Source organism: Trichosurus vulpecula, chromosome 9 (assembly GCF_011100635.1).
Source record: "Trichosurus vulpecula isolate mTriVul1 chromosome 9, mTriVul1.pri, whole genome shotgun sequence".
Lineage (NCBI taxonomy): Eukaryota > Metazoa > Chordata > Mammalia > Diprotodontia > Phalangeridae > Trichosurus > Trichosurus vulpecula.
This window is the reverse complement of record NC_050581.1, coordinates 75,073,016-75,093,053: the sequence shown is the minus strand read 5'-3', so window position 1 is coordinate 75,093,053 and position 20,038 is coordinate 75,073,016. Positions and strand designations below refer to the sequence as shown.

The 20,038-nt window shown below is 41.9% G+C and overlaps 1 pseudogene; it reads left to right on the top strand.

Annotated features, from left to right (window-relative positions):
• Nucleotides 1-3,115: 3,115 nt before the first annotated feature.
• On the top strand, nucleotides 3,116-20,038 carry LOC118830901 (annotated as a pseudogene).

Here is a 20,038-nt window from a genome sequence, read left to right as displayed (position 1 = left end):
TTTTCCTTGGAGGCTTTTGATGTACTCTTTGACTTTGTTGACTTCTTCTGGCTGTATGTTTTGATCTTGTCACTAAAAAAAGACTCTATAGTCTGAGCCCTTTTTCACTGCCTGGTCATGTTCCCAGTCAATTACTTGACCCTTGAGCTTTTTGTCAGGGTATGACTGTTTGTAGAGTAGGAGAGTACTTTGTCCCAAGCTTTAGGGGCTGGGCTGCTGTTTTCAGAGCTACTTCTACTCCACAGTCACTGCAAGCTCTGGCATAGCCATGCTCTTCCTCCCCTAAGAACTGCCAACCATGACTGCAACCCACATCTAAGCAGGGCAAAGCAAGAGAACCCTGCCTCTGTGCCAGGAAAGCACTCCTTGCACTCCTGCTCTGATCTGCTGCTTGATTCCTCCCACCATGTGGGCCAGGGACTCTGGAAACTGCTGATGCTGGAGCTCTGGAAACAGCTGCAGCAACTTCCTGCTGCTGCTGCCACCACCACCACCACCTCAGCCACTCCCAGGGCTGGGGCCTGACTGCTAACTCCATCCAGCAGTTTTCCCACTAACTTGCTCCATGGTCTTTGGTGTTTGTGGGTTGAGAAATCTGGTAACTGCCCCAGCTCAATGATTCATGGCCCTCAGGCCTGCTCCCCCCCACCTCATCCAATCTGGGTCTGGTCTGTCCTGGCATGGCCCACGCAGAGCTGAAATAGGTTCCCAGCATGGTGCGATATACCCTTCCCAGCTACCATCCAGGTTGCCCTGGGCTGGAGACTTGCTTACCTTTGCTATTTCATGGGTTCCACAGCTCTAGAATTTGTTCAGAGCCATTTTTTACAGGTATTTGGAGGGACTTGGTGAACAGATTAAGCAAGTCCCTGCTTTCCAGCTGCCATCTTGGCCCCACCCCCAAAGTCTTTATATTGCAAAGGTATTCCTGTTTCTTTTGGGGCATCTAGGTGGTGCAGTGAGTAGAGCACTGGCCCTGGAGTCAGGAGGACCTGAGTTCAAATCTGGTCTAAGACACTTGACACATTACTAGCTGTGTGATCTTGGGCAAGTCACTTAGCCCCCGTTGCCCTGCCCAAAAACAAACAAAAAAAAGCCGATACAATTCTTTAATAAGTTACAATAATTTTTTAAAATTTCTTTTGGTTTTGCTGTCATTTCACCTTGTTATTTTGTGTTATTTTGTTGATCTTCTGCACTCTTTTTAATCATATTGATTTAAGGTTTATCAGTTTTATAAGTCTCTTCAAAAAAACAGCTTCATTTCTAGTTGTTTTTTTGTTTCCTGTGTATTTCTCCTCTAATTTTCAATATCTCCTCTTTTGTGTTTATCTGATGCTTGTATATTTGTTGGTTTTCTAAGTTTTAAACAGATTTAAATCCTCTTTTTCTATTTTGTTCATGTATGTTTGATAGCATATGACTTTTACCCAGATGACTGCTTTAAGTGCATCTCAGAAATTTTGGTATGTTGTTTCATCATTATCATGTTTTTTCATTTAATTATTACTTCTATGATTTACTCTTTGCCGCCCCCCCCCATAATGGTAATTACCTCTCTTTTCCCACATGACCAGGCAGCCGTATTTTTCAGTAATACATTCCATTGATGATATTCTTTACTCCAATGAATGACTAAAATAATTGGAAGAACCTTCAATGCTCATGTTTGAAATGTTTCAATATAATTAAAATGATACTAGCCAAATTTAATTTATAGATGTTGTTCTATAACAAACTACAAAGGACATAAATTATAGAACTAGATAAAATAGCAAAATTCCTTTGGAAGATCAAAAGACATATAATCTCAAGGGAAACAATGGGGAAAAAAAGCAGGAATGAAATGATAACATTTCCAGGCCTCAGGTTTTATTAATAAAACAATCATCATCAAAATTATTTGGTATAATTTAAACAATGGACATTTAAGATCGGTGGAAAATACTAAATAATGAAAAATGAGGAACCATTGAACCGAATTGTTAGAGTTTGATAGGTGCAAGAATCCAAATTCATAAGATCAATAATTTCCAGCTGAAATGTACTTTAGAGGTCATCAAGTCAATATCACCCTTATGGGCCATAAATTAGTTTTAATTCTCTTACAACTCTCTCTGGGACTCTAAAGCTTGAAGCAAAAAGGCTTCACTAGTAGAACATTGGAATTTAAAAGACAGTCCTTCGGGTTCAAGAAGTTTAGGGTCATTAAAGATGCCCCCAAGGCAAGTAGGTGGTTCAGTGGATACAGCATTGGGCCTAGAGCAAGAAAGACCTGAGTTCAAATCGGACCTCAGACCCTTATTAGCTGTGTGACCCTGAGCAAGTCACTTAACCTCTTTGCCTCAATCCACAGGAGAAGGAACCATTCCAGTATCTTTTCCAAGAAAACTCTGAATGGTCCATGGGACCATGAAAATTCAGAAACGACTGGACAACAAAAAAAGACGACCAGCAAATTTCCCATTCCCAATCTACCTTGTTTTAATTCTGGGCTCCATAGTAATACCAATACGCTACTACACAGAATCATAACAAGATTGAGATTCGTATGGAAGGTGGGTAGGAAAGGGACTATTCCCTAATAACCCCCCTCCCCCCGCAGCTGGGTGATGGGCAGAGTCGCCAGTCATGAAAACCTGAATGCAAATACAGCCTCAGACACTTACAGGTCTCTCATCCTGGGCAAGTCAATTAACTCTTGTCTGGCTGAGTTTTCTCATCCCTAAAATGGGGATAACGGTTCCCACATGCCTGGGTTGTGGTGTAAATGAGCGCTATTTCTTCAGAAAGGGCTTTCTTTGCACAGTTTAAAACACCAGCTCTAGTTATTGCAGGATTTGGAAACGTAACCCAATGAACGGGTATAAAAGTTGTCTGGTACTGGGGGGTGGGGAGGTGGAGGCAGTGTAGACAGGAAAACGGCGAATGAACAGAAGAGCGAGCCCCAAGTAGTGAAGAAATCGGGTTGGATAAACACCTGCCCCCAAAGCCTGCAGAAAGCGGCAGGACGGTCCCGACAAAGACCCGCACGGACCTTTGCTCCCGCGCCCGCAGGGAGCACCCCCCTCCCCAAGTTGGGCAGCGCGGACCTGTGGGTCGCCTCCCGGGAGGCAGCCGCAGACGAGGGCCGGACTGCCAGCCGGGGCTGCTTCTCCTCCCCCTTCCTCCGAGCCAGGCCTACCCCGAGCCCTCATGACGTCACCGACGCGGGACCAGCCCGATTTCCCGGCGCCAAACTCCATCCTGGGATTTCTAGGCTTCATCCCCACCGCCATCTTCCCCGTGGGCAAGGAGGTAAGGAGGCCGGAGGGGGAGGGGCCGCCCCCTTCTTTAGGTGGAGGGGCCAGGACTTGCTTAACACTCAGAACTCCAGGAGGACAGTTCCCTTAGAGGGAGAAGGGCTTGAGCATCTCCAGCTGCTGCGCACAGGATATCTTGGAAGCTTGTACGAGTTGTCGCTGGACTACGGTTCCCAGAAGCCTCCGGGGCCATTTCCCCCGACTACATTTCCCAGAAATCCGGGCGGCGCCGTTCTCGGGGGAGCTGGAGCCAGCTTCCCTTCTGTGCTGGAGTCTGACTCTTGAGCTCACTCACTCAGTAAAGAGTCTGAGCAGTAGCGCTGGCTGCGGCGGGTCCGTGTGGTGTAGACCTGCGCCCTCTGGTGTAGAGCCAGTGCGGGGCCCAGCATGGCTTCCGGTGGAGTCACGTGCCGCCCCAGCCCGTCTCTATAGCAACCTCTTGACAGTGGTGCGTTTGTCTCAGTCTCCCCGGGAAATGTAGTCCGGAAGTGTAGGTGAGACCCGGCTTTGGGCGGTGGAGGAGGGGTGGGGGGTGGGATCATCCCTGGAGTGAGATATGACTCAACTACTTTAGAGTTCAGGGAACTGTCGGGGTCCGAGTGCCAGTTTAGAGGCCTGTGATTCTGCCGGGTGTGGATACGGGTATGGAATAAGTCATAAGCATTTATAAAGCGCCTACTGTGTGCACTTTACAAGTATTGCCTTATTTGATGTTCACAACAACCCTGGGATGTAGGTGCCATTATTATCCCCATTTTATAGTTGAGGAAACTGAGGCAGACAGGTTCAGTAACTTCCCCAGGGTCACAGAGCTAGTGTCTGAGGCTGGATTTGAACTCCGGTCTTCCTGACTCCAGGCCCAGAGCTGTGTGCACTGTAACATCTAGTTGCCTGGGCAGTAACGATGAGAGGCAGGATCCGAGCCCAGGTGCTTTGTCTTGAAAGCCATGCTCTCTGCACTGTTCAGATGAGTAATGTGGGTCCTTCTGGTTCCATCTCACTCATTTTGTGTCATCTTGGCAAGTGACTTTTCCTATTTGGGCCTCAGTTTATCAAGTGCTATCCTTCCTCTTAAAGTACGGCTGTTTTTATAATGAATGTCAGAATGTTCACTGTTATTTGTACATCACAACAGAGAAAGATCCAGAATTGCTTAGGAATTATTTAGTTAACATTTTTTAGTGTTACCTTTAGTGTTTCTTCTGTCACACTTTACAATGAATTAACTTTCTGTTATTCATTAATTTGTGTAAGTTCTTAAATAGCATTTATGATTACCAGTTGTTAACAGTGGTTTCTTATCTTAGGGGTTTCCTTGAAGAGCAGCTCAAGAGGCATAAACCCCTCTGTAGTACCTATTTAAAAAACCCCAATACAACTTGTATAAACTCAAATGGCTCTAGAGACTTCAGCACTGACTCCCCAGAATCCATCAGGGCAAGAGAGACTTCAAGTAGTAAAGGTAGAGAAAGAAGAGGATTATGTATGGGGGAAGAAAGATATCCAGAAGAGGAAGAGCCCTTCCACCCAGGAGATCTTCCGCCCGCAGTTCAGGCAGTTTGGCTACAGTGACACACCTGGACCCCGAGAGGCTCTGAACAAACTCTGGGAACTTTGCCATCAGTGGCAAGACCAGAGATCCACACGAAGGAGCAGATTCTAGAACTGCTGGTCCTGGAGCAGTTCCTGACCATTTTGCCAGAGGACCTGCAGAGCTGGGTGAGAGATCAGCATCCAGAGAGTGGAGAGGAGGTGGTGACTGTGCTGGAAGATTTGGAGAGAGAGCTTGGTGACCCAGGACATCAGGTGGGAAAGAGGCAGGTGTGATTTATTTTTCTTGAAGGTTCTTTTTCATTTTTTTTTTTAGTTTTTGGTACATTTTTCTTTCTTTATTTTTTTATTTTTGGTTTCCAACACTCAGTTCCACAAGTTTTTGAGTTCCAAATTTTCTCTTCCTCCTTTCCCCTCCCCCCTCCCCCCCAAGACGGCATGTAATCTAATATAGGGTCTACATATACCTGCACATTGAACTTATTTACATAATAGTCCAGTTGTAAAGAAGAATTATAACCAATGGAATGAATCCTAAGGAAGAAGAAATGAAACCAAAAAAGGAGAAGAGAAAAGAGAGTAAATAGGCTGCCTCAATCTGCATTCAGACTCCATAATTTTTCCTCTGGATGTGCATAGCTTTTTCTATCATGAGTCTTTTGGAGCTGTCTTTAAACCTTGCATTGATGAGAAGAGCCAGATCTATCATAGGCCTTGCAGATACTGTGTGTCTGAATCGTGTATAATGTCCTCCTGGTTCTGCACCCCTCACTCAGCATCAGTTCGTATAAGTCTTTCCAAGTTATAATGAAGTCCGTCTGCTCCTCATTTCTGATAGCACAATAGTATTCCATTGCATTCATATACCCCAATTTGTTTGGCCATTCCCCAGTTGATGGTCATCCCCTTGATTTCCAATTCTTTGCCACCACAAAAAGAGCTACTACAAATATTTTTGTATGTACAGGTCCCTTTCCCACTTGTCTGATCTCTTTGGGATACAGCCCTAGAAGTGGTATTGCTGAGTCAGAGGGTATGCACATTTTTATAGCCCTTTGGGCATAGTTTCAAATTATTCTCCAGAATGGCTAGATCAGTTCACAACTCCACAGTGTTCCAGTTTTCCCACATCCTCTCCAGCATTTATCATTTTCCTGTTTTGTCATGGTAGCCAATCTGATCGGAGAGATGTGGTACCTAAGAGTTGTTTTGATTGGCATTTCTCTAATCAATAGTGATTTAGAGCATTTTTTCATATGACTATAGATAGCTTTAATTTCTCCAGATGTAATTTATTGTGGGGAAATGGGGTTATGTCATCTCCTCTATTAGATTGTGAGTTCCTTGAGAGCAAGGACTGTTTTTTGCCTTTTGTGTCATCCCCAGCACTTAGTACAGTGCCTGGCACATAGTAGATGCTTAACAAATACTCGCTGAGGGACAGAGTTGAAACTGTAGGTGTGAAAAAGCTCAGCTAAAGAGAGAAAGTAGCAAAAGCTGAGGGCCAAGGTCAGAGCCTTTGGGGGAGCTGTCTTACATCTTGAGCAAGGTTGTCAAACTACAGCCCTCTGCTTACTTTTGTAGACCCAAGATGAACTATGGCTTAGACATTTTGAAGTAAATTGCTATTGTATGTAAAAATGTAAAAATGAATATTAACTCCAAATGCAGGCCATAGTTTGCCCCGCCCTGATTTGAAAGATAGTGGAATAGTTGAAGGAAGAAGAGAAGTGAAAGGAGAGAGAAGAAGAGGATTGGCAAGCAGGAAACTGTAAGAGTACAGTGTCTAGGAGGCCAAGTAGGGTAGGAGAAAAGGAGGAGGGAAGGAGGTGACCAGTGTCAGATGCTGCAGAGAGATCAAGGCCGACAAATTAGAAGGTGGTCACTAGAGTGGAGAGTAGAGAAGCCAGCAGAGTATGAAGGAGCTAATAATGAGGAAGAAGAAAGAATGAATGTAGTTCTAGAATGTAGTTTCTAGAAATTTGACACTGAAGAGGAGGAAAGACCATGGAGTGGTCACTTGAAAGATGAAGCGATGTCAGTAGAAAGTTTTTGTTTTTAGGATAAGGGAGGCTAAACATGGTTTGTAGGTGGGAGGAAGGAGCTTGCTGAGAGAAAGTGAAACTTTATAATAATAGCTAGTATTTATAGATTGCTTGAAGTTTTGCAGAAAGCTCTCTATTCACCTATTATATCTGACAACAACCCTGTGACCAGTGACTTTCCCAGGGTCAGAGTCCTAGAAGTGTCTGAGGCAAAATTCCTCTTTAGATCTTGTTGATTCCATTATGGAAATAATTATCTTGGGTACAAAATCCTGGAGGAAGCAAGAGGGGATGGAATCACAATGATAAATGGAGTTAGTCTTGGCAAAGAGGAAGGCCAGATGTTTCTTTGGACTAGGAGGAAGAAAAGATGGGTGATGTAGAGAGAGGTTTTGAAGTGAGAAGGAAGAAAGAAGTTAAGGAGGCTTAGGTCAGAAGACCTCAGTCTTCTCAGGATAAGTAGGAATTGAGGTCCTCTGTGATTGGGGAAATAGGTAGGAAGTGAGGTTGGGGACTGGCAAAAGTAGAAAAAATGTGGGGAATGTAACAGGGAGTGAGTTGTAGTGAGGGACCCAGCCTGATGTTGGCATGGTTGTTCTGGACCTACTCACCTACTAGGCACAGTTTGTGACTTTCTACTAGCCAAGTGTTATTCAGGGTTGGGGATGAGTTAGTCTATCACCAAGGCAATATTCACAACAGCTGCTATAGCTATGAATGTGCTGACTTGGTTCTGTATCGCAAAATGTAACAGACTTTCCATATAGAAGATAGAAGAAGCAAAACATTCATTCCGACACCAGAGAACCAAATCCCCAAACCAGTGAGTCCAATCCATCATAGTAGCAAAGAAGTTAGCACACATTATCACAGCAGGGAGCCATGCCATCCCATAACCTTACCCCCTGCTGGGGCCTTCTCTCAATCAAACACTCCCAAATCCTACCTGTTTCTTTGCCTGGTTCTGCTCCTCCTGCTGCTTGTAACTGCTCTGAGCATTTTCTGCTCCATCCTTCCAGTTCCACTCATCCAGCAAGTTCCTGCCACCACATGTGACTTAGGCTTCCTGTGACATAAGCAGGTCACATGGGCCTATTAATGGATGGGAAGATCTTCAAATTTACGTTACCGTTACAGCCAGTATGGAATTGAAATGGCTTGGGTGACGTCAAATGTCATTGAAATAGCTGACCCATAGATCTCAAGGCTGGGTAGAGCCAGAGCCGCAGGTGAAGGTTGAGGGGACAGAAAGAACATCATTGTGATTGTGGGGAGCAGGTTTAGCAGGAGTTAGATTGTGATCAGAGAAGGGAATTTAAGAGTTACAGACTTTGGAGCTGGAACAGTGCCCAATGTTGCTGACGCCTAAGGCATGATTCATCTAACCTGGTGGCTAAATAAAATAGAATGGAGGTGAATGTGATTGAAGTTGAGAAGGTTGAGGATTCATGAGGTCAGAGTATTAGAAATAGAAATGTTCCTGGTTTCCCTTTTCACTTGTCCAAGTAACTTTAATCTACATATTTAAGATCCCCTTATTTTACAGCACTCATAGTCAGATGCAAGAACATGAAAGCATATGAAAAATTAAATGACACATGAGCATTGAGTAACAGCAGAAGAAATTACAATATATGTCCCATGATTAATTCTCAAATAGGTGGTAATCTGAACTCCAGGGTGTTTCTGGAGTTATTGCAAAGGGTTTGAAAATCCATATTCATACTATCATTTTGAACCTTAGTCCTAGCAAAATGTACCCTGTGAGTGGTGGAAGGGTCCGTAATTTTTTTCTATTAAAAAGGGGTTCTCATGCTTTGGAGCCCCTGTATAGACCATATATTTTCAAACTCAGAGACTATGAAATGTCAGTTGGATTAGTCTGAGAATGTTTCATGGCAGGTGATTAAGACTCTGAACTGGTTCTTAGAGGAGAAATATGAATATGTTTATGTGTATAAAAGTATACACACGCACACACACATAAATATATATGTCAATACACACACATACCACATTGCAGGCAGATGTAATTATGTGAGCAAAGGTAGGAATACCTTGACTAGTTTGAGGTGGATGATTCTTATTTGTTAGGTTTTGATTTAAGATAAGGCCAGGAGGAAAACAGAACCTTCTGTGACAGACTAAGGAGTTTGGAGTTGATCAGTAGCACTGGGGAGCCAGGGAAGAGTTTTTTTGAGCCAAAATGCAATTCTGATATGTTGGTGAGTTGTCTTAATGAAGGGAGTCTGGAGGCAGGGTGATCATTTTAGGAAGCAACTTCAGTTGTCCATTATTGAGCATTTCAAGTGTTGTAAGTGCTTTTTCTATTCCAGGATTGGTGCTAGGTGATAGGAATACAGAGGCAGACTTGAGACAGTTCCTGTCCTAGGAGTGAATGGAATGACTAGAATCTGAATTAGGGTGGGGGCAGGGGAAATTAGAAAGGAAAAAAAAATTAGGAAGGAAAAAGCAACAGACTTGGAGAATGGGGGGAGAAATCAAGGGTGACTGAGTGTTTTTAACTGGTTCATTCAATTACCAATCTACATGAAAGTAGATGAGATCTTTGAAGGAGAGTGTGGAGAGAGGAAGAGTAGAGGGCAAAAGCTGAATCCTGGGATACGCATATTTATAAGCCTATAGAAAAGAACCATGGAAGAACATAGAGAAGTGGTCAGAAAGGTAGGAGAACAAGAATCTTGTAGAGTTATGGAAGCCAAAGGAAGAAAGAGTTTTACAAAGTTATCAGGTGGTTATCAGTACCAAATGTGGTAAAAGTCAAAGAAGATGAAGACTGAAAATAAACGTGGAGTGGGAGGGAGGTTGGTAGAGTATGAAATGTGTTGCTCTTAGAGTCAAAAGACCTGGCTTGAACCCTGTCTCTTCTGCTTATTAGAGTAAGTCATGTATTAGAGTAAGACCACTGTCTGGTCCTCAGTTTCCTCATGAAAGGCTTGGACTAGATGACTTTTAAGATTCCTCTTAGCTATTATTTTCTATCTCAACCACAAGGGAGGTAAGCAGATTTTCCTAGCTTTTGTTCAGTCAGGATATTCTGTATTCTAAGTCTTTTCTAATAGATTTACTTAGAGTTTATGCTTAAGAAAAATTACTCTGCAACTACATGATTTTTCACAGTTTCTAAAAGTTAGTCATATTATAGATATGGTAAGGTCTGTCACTGGTTGTGTAATTTTTGGTTAACTGATTGTGGTAATCTCACAATTTATTTTTAATTGGTAAAAATGGGTAAATATAATTTAATATAGAAATATAATAAATAAAATAAGGTTTATTGACAATTGTTTGAAGTTTTATTGTACATTCATCTTACTTAATACTAAATCATTCATTTTTCAAATAGCCATATAATGAAATTAACTCAAATTTCAGAAGATTTCCTGTTTATCAGCAACAAAAATTTCTGTTGTAGTTAATTCTTTCACGTGCCAATTTAGCCTCTCTCCTGAAAGGAACAAGCTGTTTAGTAATAAAAAGGAGCCTCCAGGGTTGTTTTATGATTAATCTTAATACAGCCTCTTTAAATACAACAAGCAAAACTTTGGTTTTTTTGTCCTTTGTCCTGTGTCCCTGGTCTTCCTTCGTATATCTGTGTTTTTGTTTTCATGGTGGTTCCTTTATAAGGCCAAACATATTTCATTATCTCCAGGTTGCATCAAGTACACAGAGAGAGGCAGGGGCTTGGGAGAAGATGGCACCCTTGAGAGCAGCACAGGATGCACTGAATGTCCAGATTCTGCCTATGAAGGCAGAGATCAAGTGTGGGTCTCCAGATCTCCATTTCCTACAAGAAAGAGGTGAGGAGCAAGGAGAAGGAAGAAGGAAGGATTAAAGGGAAGGCGTTGAAAAGAATGGGGGTTGTTTGTCAGTCAGAATAGCATCTGGCTCCTCAGTTTCTTGTCTACAATGATTAAGAGGTAGTGTGATATACAGGATTTGGTATCAAAGGACATTGGTTTAAGTGCTGGCTTTGCCAATTCCCATCAGTGTGATTTTGGGCAAATCATGTAACTTGTCTGGGTCTCGGTTTTGTCTTCTGTAAAGTGATGGGGTTGGACTAGATCATCTTTCCAATCCATTCCCATTTAAAAAGGATGATTCCATGAAGCAGTAGAGAAATTTTTATTTTAAAGACAAATCATCTCAGGTGTTATATTATTCTGTAAATTACAATGTCAGAATTGCACCATCTTTCACTTTTCCAGGATAAGGAAAATCACATTCCTGGTTCAACAAATCATCTCAGGTGTTATATTATTCAGCAAATTACAACATCAGAATTGCACCATCTTTTACTTTTCCAGGATAAGGAAAATTAAATTCCTGGTTCAATTATTCCCAGCAAATTTTGCTTTAGTGTTTTTATTGACAACATTACAAAGCTATAGTGTATTTGCTTTGTCCTTTGTTGACAGCAAGATAAGTTAACAAGCATTTAGTAAGCCCCTGCTATGTGTCATACATTGTGCTAAGTACTGAGTGTATAAAGAAAGGCGAAAAACAGCCCCTGCTCTCAAGAAGTTCACAGTCTAGTGAGAAAGACAACATGCAGATAACTGTATACAAGCAAGATATATATTCTATGGTGTAAATTGAGGATAATCAACAGAAGAAAGTCACTAGCGTAATGGGATAGAGAAAAGCTTCTCATAGAAAAGTTTAGCTGGGATTTGAAGGAAGGCATGGAAATCAGGATGTAGAGTTGGGGAGGGAGACTTAATTCTAGTCATGGGAGACAGCCAGGAGTGGGAAATGCACTGTTATGTTTGGGGAACAGCAAGGAGGCCAATGTCACTGCATCACCAGTATGTGCAGGGAGGTAAGATTTAAGAAGACTGGAAAGAGAACATTGTACACAATCACAGCAGTATTGTAAGTTGTTGTTGTTGATCAGTACAGTGATCTCTGACAGTTCCAGTAGACTGGTGATGAAAAATACTGTCCACTTCCAGAGAGAGAACTGGAGAACTCCAAGTGCCTATTGAAGCATGGGTTTTTTTCACTTTATTTTTCTTGCTTCTTTTTTCAACGTGGCTAGTATGGAAATATGTTTTGCAAGGCTTCAACTTCACATGAATAATGGGTATCATATTGCTTACCTTCTCAATTAGAAAGTAGGGGAGAATTGAGAATTGTGAATTTTTAAAAATCAATTAAAAAATTAAAAACAAACAAAAAAAGAATACTAGAAAGGTAGGAGGAGGCCAGGTTATGAAAGGTTTTAAAAGCCAGATGAATGATTTTCATATTTCATCTGGTGGGGCCACTGGAGTTTATTGAATAGAGTAGTGAAATAGTCAGACATATGCTTTAGAAAGATCAGTCTGACAGCTAAGTGGAGGATCGCCTGGAGTGGGGAAAACTTGGGGCAGGGAGATCAACCGTAAAGCTATTGAAATAGTCTAGGCATGAGCTGATGAGAACCTGTGCCAGGGTAATAGCAATGCCATTGGAGAAAAGGAAGCACATACTAGAGATATTATAAAGACCAAAAGGACAGGACTTGATAGATATTTTGATAAGGCTGGTGAGAGAGAGTGAGTCAAGGTTTTGAGCCTGGGAAAGGGATGCTCTGGGTCATAGTTGTGGGAATTAAAATTGTCTAACCTGCAATAAAAGAGACTTGAGGCAGAGCTCTGAGCTACTGGCACTTTATTAAAGGATCTGTGGTCCCTTCTAATGAAGTAGACCTCAGATTTTCCTCATGATCTGTGATATTCCGGGACTTTGTTTTTTATAGAGTTGATACGCACATATGCAAAAGAGGCATGGTAAAGTACACAGTCTCATTGGTTGACAGATCTTGCTCTTGAGGTCCAAAAATGACATATTAACAGTGGAGTCACAGATTGGGTGAAGCATGGGGCATTTCCACTGACTAGGTGGTCATAAAATGGTTACCTGCTTGTGTTGGACAAGAGAGAATGGTCCAGAGGTACAAAAATAAATTGGAGGACTTTCCATGTAATTTGAGTTACCTCTACCACACTGGGCTTAGTCACCATGACAAGGATAAACAATGGTGGGGGCGTCTAGTTAGCTTCCTATGATTAAGCAAGTGAATTTACAACCTGTAGTTCAGAGCTCTGAGGCTTAATATACAGAACTTATAATCACTACTCCTATGGAATCATATCAAATTGATTAATACTGATTGGAATAGAGTAGTGGTCCAGACAAATTATTTCTCACATTGTAATGAAGTTAGGAAGAAGGGAGGATTTAGGGGGAATGATAGTGAGTTCAATTTTGAACATTTTGAGCTTAAGATGTCTGTGGAACATTTGGTTTGAGGTGTCTAATAGGCAGTTGGAGATGAGATACAGAAAAGAGATTAGGGCTGAAGAGATTAGGGCTGGCCAGGTAGATCTGAGAATCATCAGATTAGAGATGATAACCGAATACATGGGAACTGATTAGATCACCAAGAGAAATAGTATAGAGGGAGAAGAGAAGAGGGCCCAGGACAGAGCCTTTGGGGCCGCCTATAGTTAGTGATGACCTGGACAAATGTTCAGTGAAGGAGACTGAGAAGGAATAGTCAAGTAGGAGGAAAACCAGGAGAGAGCTCTGTGAGTAAAACCTTGAGAGGAGCATTTCAAGGAGAAGAGGGTGATTGACATTGTAACAGGCTGCAGTTCAAGAAGGATGAAGATTGAGAAAGGTCATTAGCTTTGACAATTAAGAGATCATCAGTAGTTTAGGAGAGAGCAGTTTCAGTTGAATGATGAGGTTAGAAGCCAGAATACAGAGAATTCAAAAGAGAGAAAGAGCAATAGGAAAGGAAGTGGAGGAACCTCTTGTAAAAGATCATCTCCAGGAGTTTGTCTAGAAAAGGGAAGAGAAATATAGGATGATAGCTAATGAGAATGGACACATCAGGTGAAGTTTCTTGAGGACAGAGAAGACATGGACGTGTTGGTAGCTAGCAGAGAAGCAACCAGTAGACAGGGAAAGATAAAGATAAATGAAAGAGTGTGGATAACAGAAGGGGCAGTCTGTAGGAGGGGACAGGAGAGAATAGGATCCCTCAAGCAAGTAGAGGGGTGAGCCTTGGTAAATAGAAGTGCTTGTCTCTTCACAAGAGCCAGGAGTAAAGCTAATGGTAGAAGACATGTGAGTGATCTGAGAGGAGGAGGGGCAGGGGAAAAGAAGTAGGTCTTGACAAATGGCCTCAATTTTTCTTTGAAATATAAGGCAAGGTTTTGAGAGAGTCAGGGTCTGGGAGTCATTGGCAGTTTGAGAGGAGGGATGAATAGTTTTAGATCAGGTGCTGCTGTGAGTGGGACAGTGAATTGATTTAGGAGGTTCAAAAGGAATGCCTTGGTGTAGTAAGGGCCCAGTTGAGGTTACGCATCACTTTGAGGCAGCCAGGTGGCTTAGTGGAGAGAATCCTGGGTCTGGAATCAGGAAGATCTGAGTTCAAATCTTGCCTCAGATACTTACTAGCTGTGTGACCCTGGGAAAGTCACTTAACCTCTATTTGCCTTAATCCACTGACAAGGAAATGGCAAACTATCCCAGTATATTTGCCAAGAAAACCCCATATGAGGTCATGAAGAGTCAGACACAAATGAACAATAATAATAAATGTAAGTTTGTAGTGGACCTAGGCAGCATAGTTTCATGATTTTCTCCATTTTTCAGAAATGGGAATGAAGGCAGAGGATGGAGGGTGGGAGCAATCCAAGGCCAAGCCTTCACCTTGCACAAATCTAGATCAGTGATAGGATAAGAGGACCAGGGATTCAAGAGAAGAGAAAAGAGTGAAGCTGATCTGGTTCATCAAGGGGTCACAGTGGGGAAGGTACCTTGAGTTCCTCTCCTCCCTTCTCCCGCTTCCTTTTATGTGTTGTCTCCCCCCACTCCTCGCAGGCAGGGCTGTCTTTGTTCTGCTGGTGTCTGTCATCTCAGCCTTTAGCTGGGTGCGTTCCACTTTGAAGGCCCTTAATAAATTAATTACCTTGGGAATCAGGGAGAGAAAGGGGGAAGATGGGAAGAGAAGGATAAAAGAGGGCAGAGGAGGGGAGGAAAAGAGAAAGATTCCAGCAAGTTTCTGGACAACTGAAGTTCCCTCTTATAGCCACCTCACTCTAGACTTGTGATCTATTTTCCAAACTGCTCATTTAAGTCTTTCTGTCCAGTAACATCTTCATGTTGAAGATGTTACTTGTTAATATTCCAATTAAATAAAATGTTGAAAATTTAATTCATTTCATTTCTTGAAAATATGCATTTTTGCCTATGTGTCCAGACTTTAGGAACACTCTGACAATATCAGTGCTGTTTCTCCATCTGTCTCTATTGAAGAAAAAATATTAATACTATATTCTGTGTTTTCAGCACAAATCTTCAAGAAACAATTTAATATTAAATATAATAACCGGTCTATGTTTGGGGTGCAGAGAGAGATGTCCAGACTGGCCTAGTTCCCTGTGTCCCCCAACAAAACTCTTTAGCCCAGGAAGAGTTGAGATAACATTTATAGAAATCTGGAACAATGAAAAAAATGTAGATGAAAATTCGGTTTAGGGATTAACATTCTAAAGCAATAGTCACCATTCATCCTATGTTGGACGCTCCCCTTAGGTTGTCTCCCTGGAGTCATCTGAAGGAATCCCTTGAGCCCTCCCAGCCCTAAATACCTTAATCCCTTCTCAGTGGAGAAGGTCAGGTTGTGGCACTATTTGCTAAGGGACGGATCAATAACCTAATTAAAAGATGCTCCTGTTCTAAATTTTGGTTACCACATTAATCCTTTTCCTTAAGAAAGGCTCTAACCTAACCCACCTCAAACTGGTCTAACCCCTCTTCAAACAGAGAGGTTTAGAAAAGGGTTTTATTTTAGAGATTTAGAAATATTATTTCTTAATATCTTCAGTTTTACAAAAGAGAAGTTTTTCATTTTTAATATGCTTTCATACTCCTCTGCATCATGTTTCCCTTCTTTGGTTTCTGGATTTCCTCAACCAAGTGTATCTTCTTAAATGCCATGGCATACCCCATACCCCCCACCTTCTACTTTGCCCCAGTCTTTTCTCCATCTTGTTGCTTTCAGATAAGGTATACCCTTGCAGAGCCTGTTGCAGGCCTTAGTCTCATCCAGCTAAGCTTCAGTGGTACCTGGAAGGTCAAATTTGACTCCTGGTGGTAGAGGCTGTAATCTGCCTGGCATGCCTATAAGTTTTGCATTTGTGCATAGACATTGGAGTGATGGAGGCCATGGTGTTTTTTCCTCCTCTTTTGGATTTTTGTTTCCTATGATATTCTGGGTATTTTTACTCCTTTCTGTATTGTAGTTAACCTCTCTTGTCTGTAATAGATAATAAGCAGTTTTCTCTCTCTTCCATCCTTTTCCACTGAAAACTCTTGATTAGATTTACAAGAAATCAGGCATGTATATTCTTAGTTGTCCTTGTTAGATAGACCCCATCCTTGCTCATCTAGTGACAGCTTTTGAACCCCATGAGCTTAACAAGGATTGCAGAACTGAAAGGTTTTTGTGGATGGGTCCTTAAGGCACAGAACTGAGATGTCTCTTTACTTTCTCTTACTACTGATGTCCCCTTTTGCCCAACCCCACTGGCATGGCAGACAAGCATTCATGAAGCTCTTACTATGTGCTAGTAGCTAGCCTACACTGTGGTAAGGCCTGGGGAGACAAATACAAGCAAAAAGAAAGACATTCCCTGTGTTCAAGGAGCTGATATTCTATGGGTGGGGGGAGGGGAGGAAGACACACAAGATTGGGGAGAGGGGCAAATGTAATGGCAAGCAGGGTGGAAATTTTTGCTTTTTTTTTTTTGTTTTGGAGTGCTTCTCAGCACTAAGGCAATCAAGTGCCTTCGAGTCTTGCCTTTATTTCAATCAAGAGTCTTTGATTGAATTGGGAGTCTTTGATGACCTGCTTAAGTCATGGGAAGGCCTAGGTCATATGAGTTTGAATCACATGGTTGTGACACTCTCTGACCCTGAGGAAATGTATATATACTTTGAGGTTAGCATTTTGTTTGGGGGCTCACTCATTGGAAGAGCATTCATGTGATTTGGCCAGACGAGACTCTGGGTAGCCATTAAGGAGCCTCCTGGCTTTGAACACCCAGATGTTGGTGCTTCTCTCTCTGGTAACTATGTATGTATTGCTATGGACAGACAGAAGCCCAGTCTGCTGATTTATTTTATTTGCTCTGTTTATATAATTTCTGCTTGTAATTTCTGTTTGTGTTTTCTTTGAAGTTCAGGGTATTGACTTTTCCCCTGAACTAAGTGAATGATATATGTATGTTTAATTAAAGTGAGATTGTAAACCCCTTAGAAAAGCAGATCAAAGAATTTGTGCTAGCAGCCTTCTGTATGCTGATGTTGTTAGTCTTACACCTCCACAGCCTCTGCTAGTAGCAGTGTTGTTACATCAAGTGACCCCCACTGGGGCCAGGTGTCCAGGTCTGGAAAGCCTTTGGAGGAGCTCACCAGTGAGAGAAGGAAGCTGGCATGGTGGAGGTATGTTCCAGGGTTAAATGGCAGCTGAGGCATGATGGCAGAGGCCAGAGAGTCAAGAGCAGAGCAAGAGAGGAGCGAGGGTTGGCTGGCCTGGGCCTCTCCCCATAATGGAGGCTCTAAGAGGAAGTCGTGAGTGGAAGAAGGGAGCTGGGATGGTGGACAGATATTCCAGGATGAGAAGACTTCTGGAGTAGGAGTGGATGGAACGTTCAGCATAGCACTGAGGGAAGATCCAGGTTGTGATAGTGGCAAAGTTTGGAAAGTTAGCATATGAAAGATGGTTCAAATCACTGGCATGGAAACTGTTCCATTATTCTTACCATCTAGCTGTTCAGTCCCTTTGCTTACATTTTCTCCTCATATTTCCCACCCTTAATGAAAGCTCATTTCCCCCAACTCCAGTTTTTTAGTCCTAGTTTGTAAGGTTATTCTTGCTTGGCTCATCCATTTCCCTCCCCACCCTCTTAAAATGTTTTGTTGATAATCCTTTTTTCATCACACTCGGTTGCCAATTCCTTCACTCCCAAGCCCTCTCCTGTAACCTATAATATACATATGAGCAAGACATATACATTGGCCTTGACTGACAATATATGGCTCATTACATTATATATAATTTACCAGCCCTCTGTTGAGAGACGCATGTCTTAGCAGCCACCCTCTGATGTCACATCACTCCACGGCTCAGAGTTCTGCAATCCTTCAACATTGTTTTCCTATGTATAATAATGATCATGTAAATTGTGCTCTGGAGTTTGCTTCCTTCTTAATGAACTGTTATTCACAAAAAGCTCAAGCTTTTGTGAGTGCTTCATATTGATAATTTCTTGTGACACAATAATATTCCATTATTTTCATATACCACAGTTTGTTCACCTATTCCTCAGGTGATGGGCTCCCACTTCCATTCAGTTCTTTGTTATAAATATTTTGTATATGAGACCATTCCTTCAGTCTTTGGCTTCCTACATTCTCTGATTTGTCTCTTCTTTCTTGTTGTCATAGACTGGTTCATTTTTTTGTACTATATTTTTCGCTCTACTTCTTGCCTGCCTCCATCACTTTGTGCCTGTGTTTTCACCCTTGTTTCCTGTTACCATGTCCTCTAGATTGGGATACTGTTTGTGAAAGCTCACTGAAACATGTATAAACTGTATTCGTATCTTGCGTAGGATATAATTTAATTTTGACTACTCTGTGGCTTCATTGAAATGCTGATGGATTTGCAATCTGGATATTAGTCCCAGCTCCGCAACCTACCCACTGACTGCGTGATGCTGATTGAGCCATTTAATGTCTCTTGACCTCTGTGAAAGAGGAAGTTGGAATAGATTGCTGCCTGTGAAGAGCCTTTCCACTCTAAATCTATGGTCTCATCGCCTCTCTTGTCCTTCTTTTCCTAATATGTAACAATAGGATACTTCCTGCTTATTCAAAGGGTGGTTGTAATAACCCTAACAGGTAATGTATATAAAGGACTTAGAGATGTGAACCCTTGTTAATAGTCCTTTTAAGAAGGTTCCCTTCTTTCAGCATACATGACATTTGTATTTTCTGTTGATCATTTCAGATTTTGAGACTAGTACCAAGTGGTCCCTTCCAAAGCAGGAATTTTCTGAAGAAGTAGAGTCACAGGAGAGGATGTCTGGAAGATTCCCAATGGATGTTTCCAAAGGAGCCAAGATTGGAGAAGCATGTGAGTGTGAAGACACTTTAGACAAGGAACAAGAAAACAAAATGGAGAAAGTGGACGGATCCCTTTCCCAGGATGGAAATTTTGTGGTAGTGACCATCTCTTCTGAAAAAATTCCCTTACAAGAGAGTAGTCATAAATATAAGTGTCTGAGTAGTTGCCATTTGAACTCAGATCTAGTTATACATAGAGTAGAGAAACCCCATATACCTCCTACAAATGACCAAAACTACAGGCAGAATTCATGTTCTAATGTGCATCAAAACAATCAAACTGTCAGGGAACCTTATGAATGTAATAAATGTGAGAAGACCTTTAAGCAGAACTCAGATCTTAGAAAACATCAGAGAATTCATATGGGAGTAAAGTCCCACAAATGTACTCATTGTGGAAAGGCATTCAGTCAAGGCTGTGATCTTAGGAAGCATCAAAGAATTCATTCTTTGAAATGAAGGAGAAAAACCCTATCATTGTATGGAATGTGGGAAAGCCTTCAACCAGAACTCTTCTCTTATTCAACATCAGAGAATTCATACTGGAGAGAAACCCTATGGGTGTAATGAATGTGGGAGAGCCTTCAATCAAAGCTCAGCTCTTATTCAGCATCAGAGAATTCATACTGGAGAGAAGCCCTATGAATGTAAAGAATGTGGGAAAGTCTTTAGGCATAGGTCTGGCCTTATGACACATCAGAGAGTACACACTAGAATTTAACTTTGTGCAGATTTTTTATATGAGGAATCTTCAAACAGCTTTGTTAACTGTTACTAAATCTCAGAAAATTCAGCCTGGAATCAAAATCTCATAATGTATTTGTGAGCTCATCAAGAGCAGAGCCTAGGCTTGTCTTATTGTGTATGGCTGTCATCTGAGTTCCACGTGCTCATGCAACCTTTCTTAAAGTTTCTTTTGTGATTGACTAA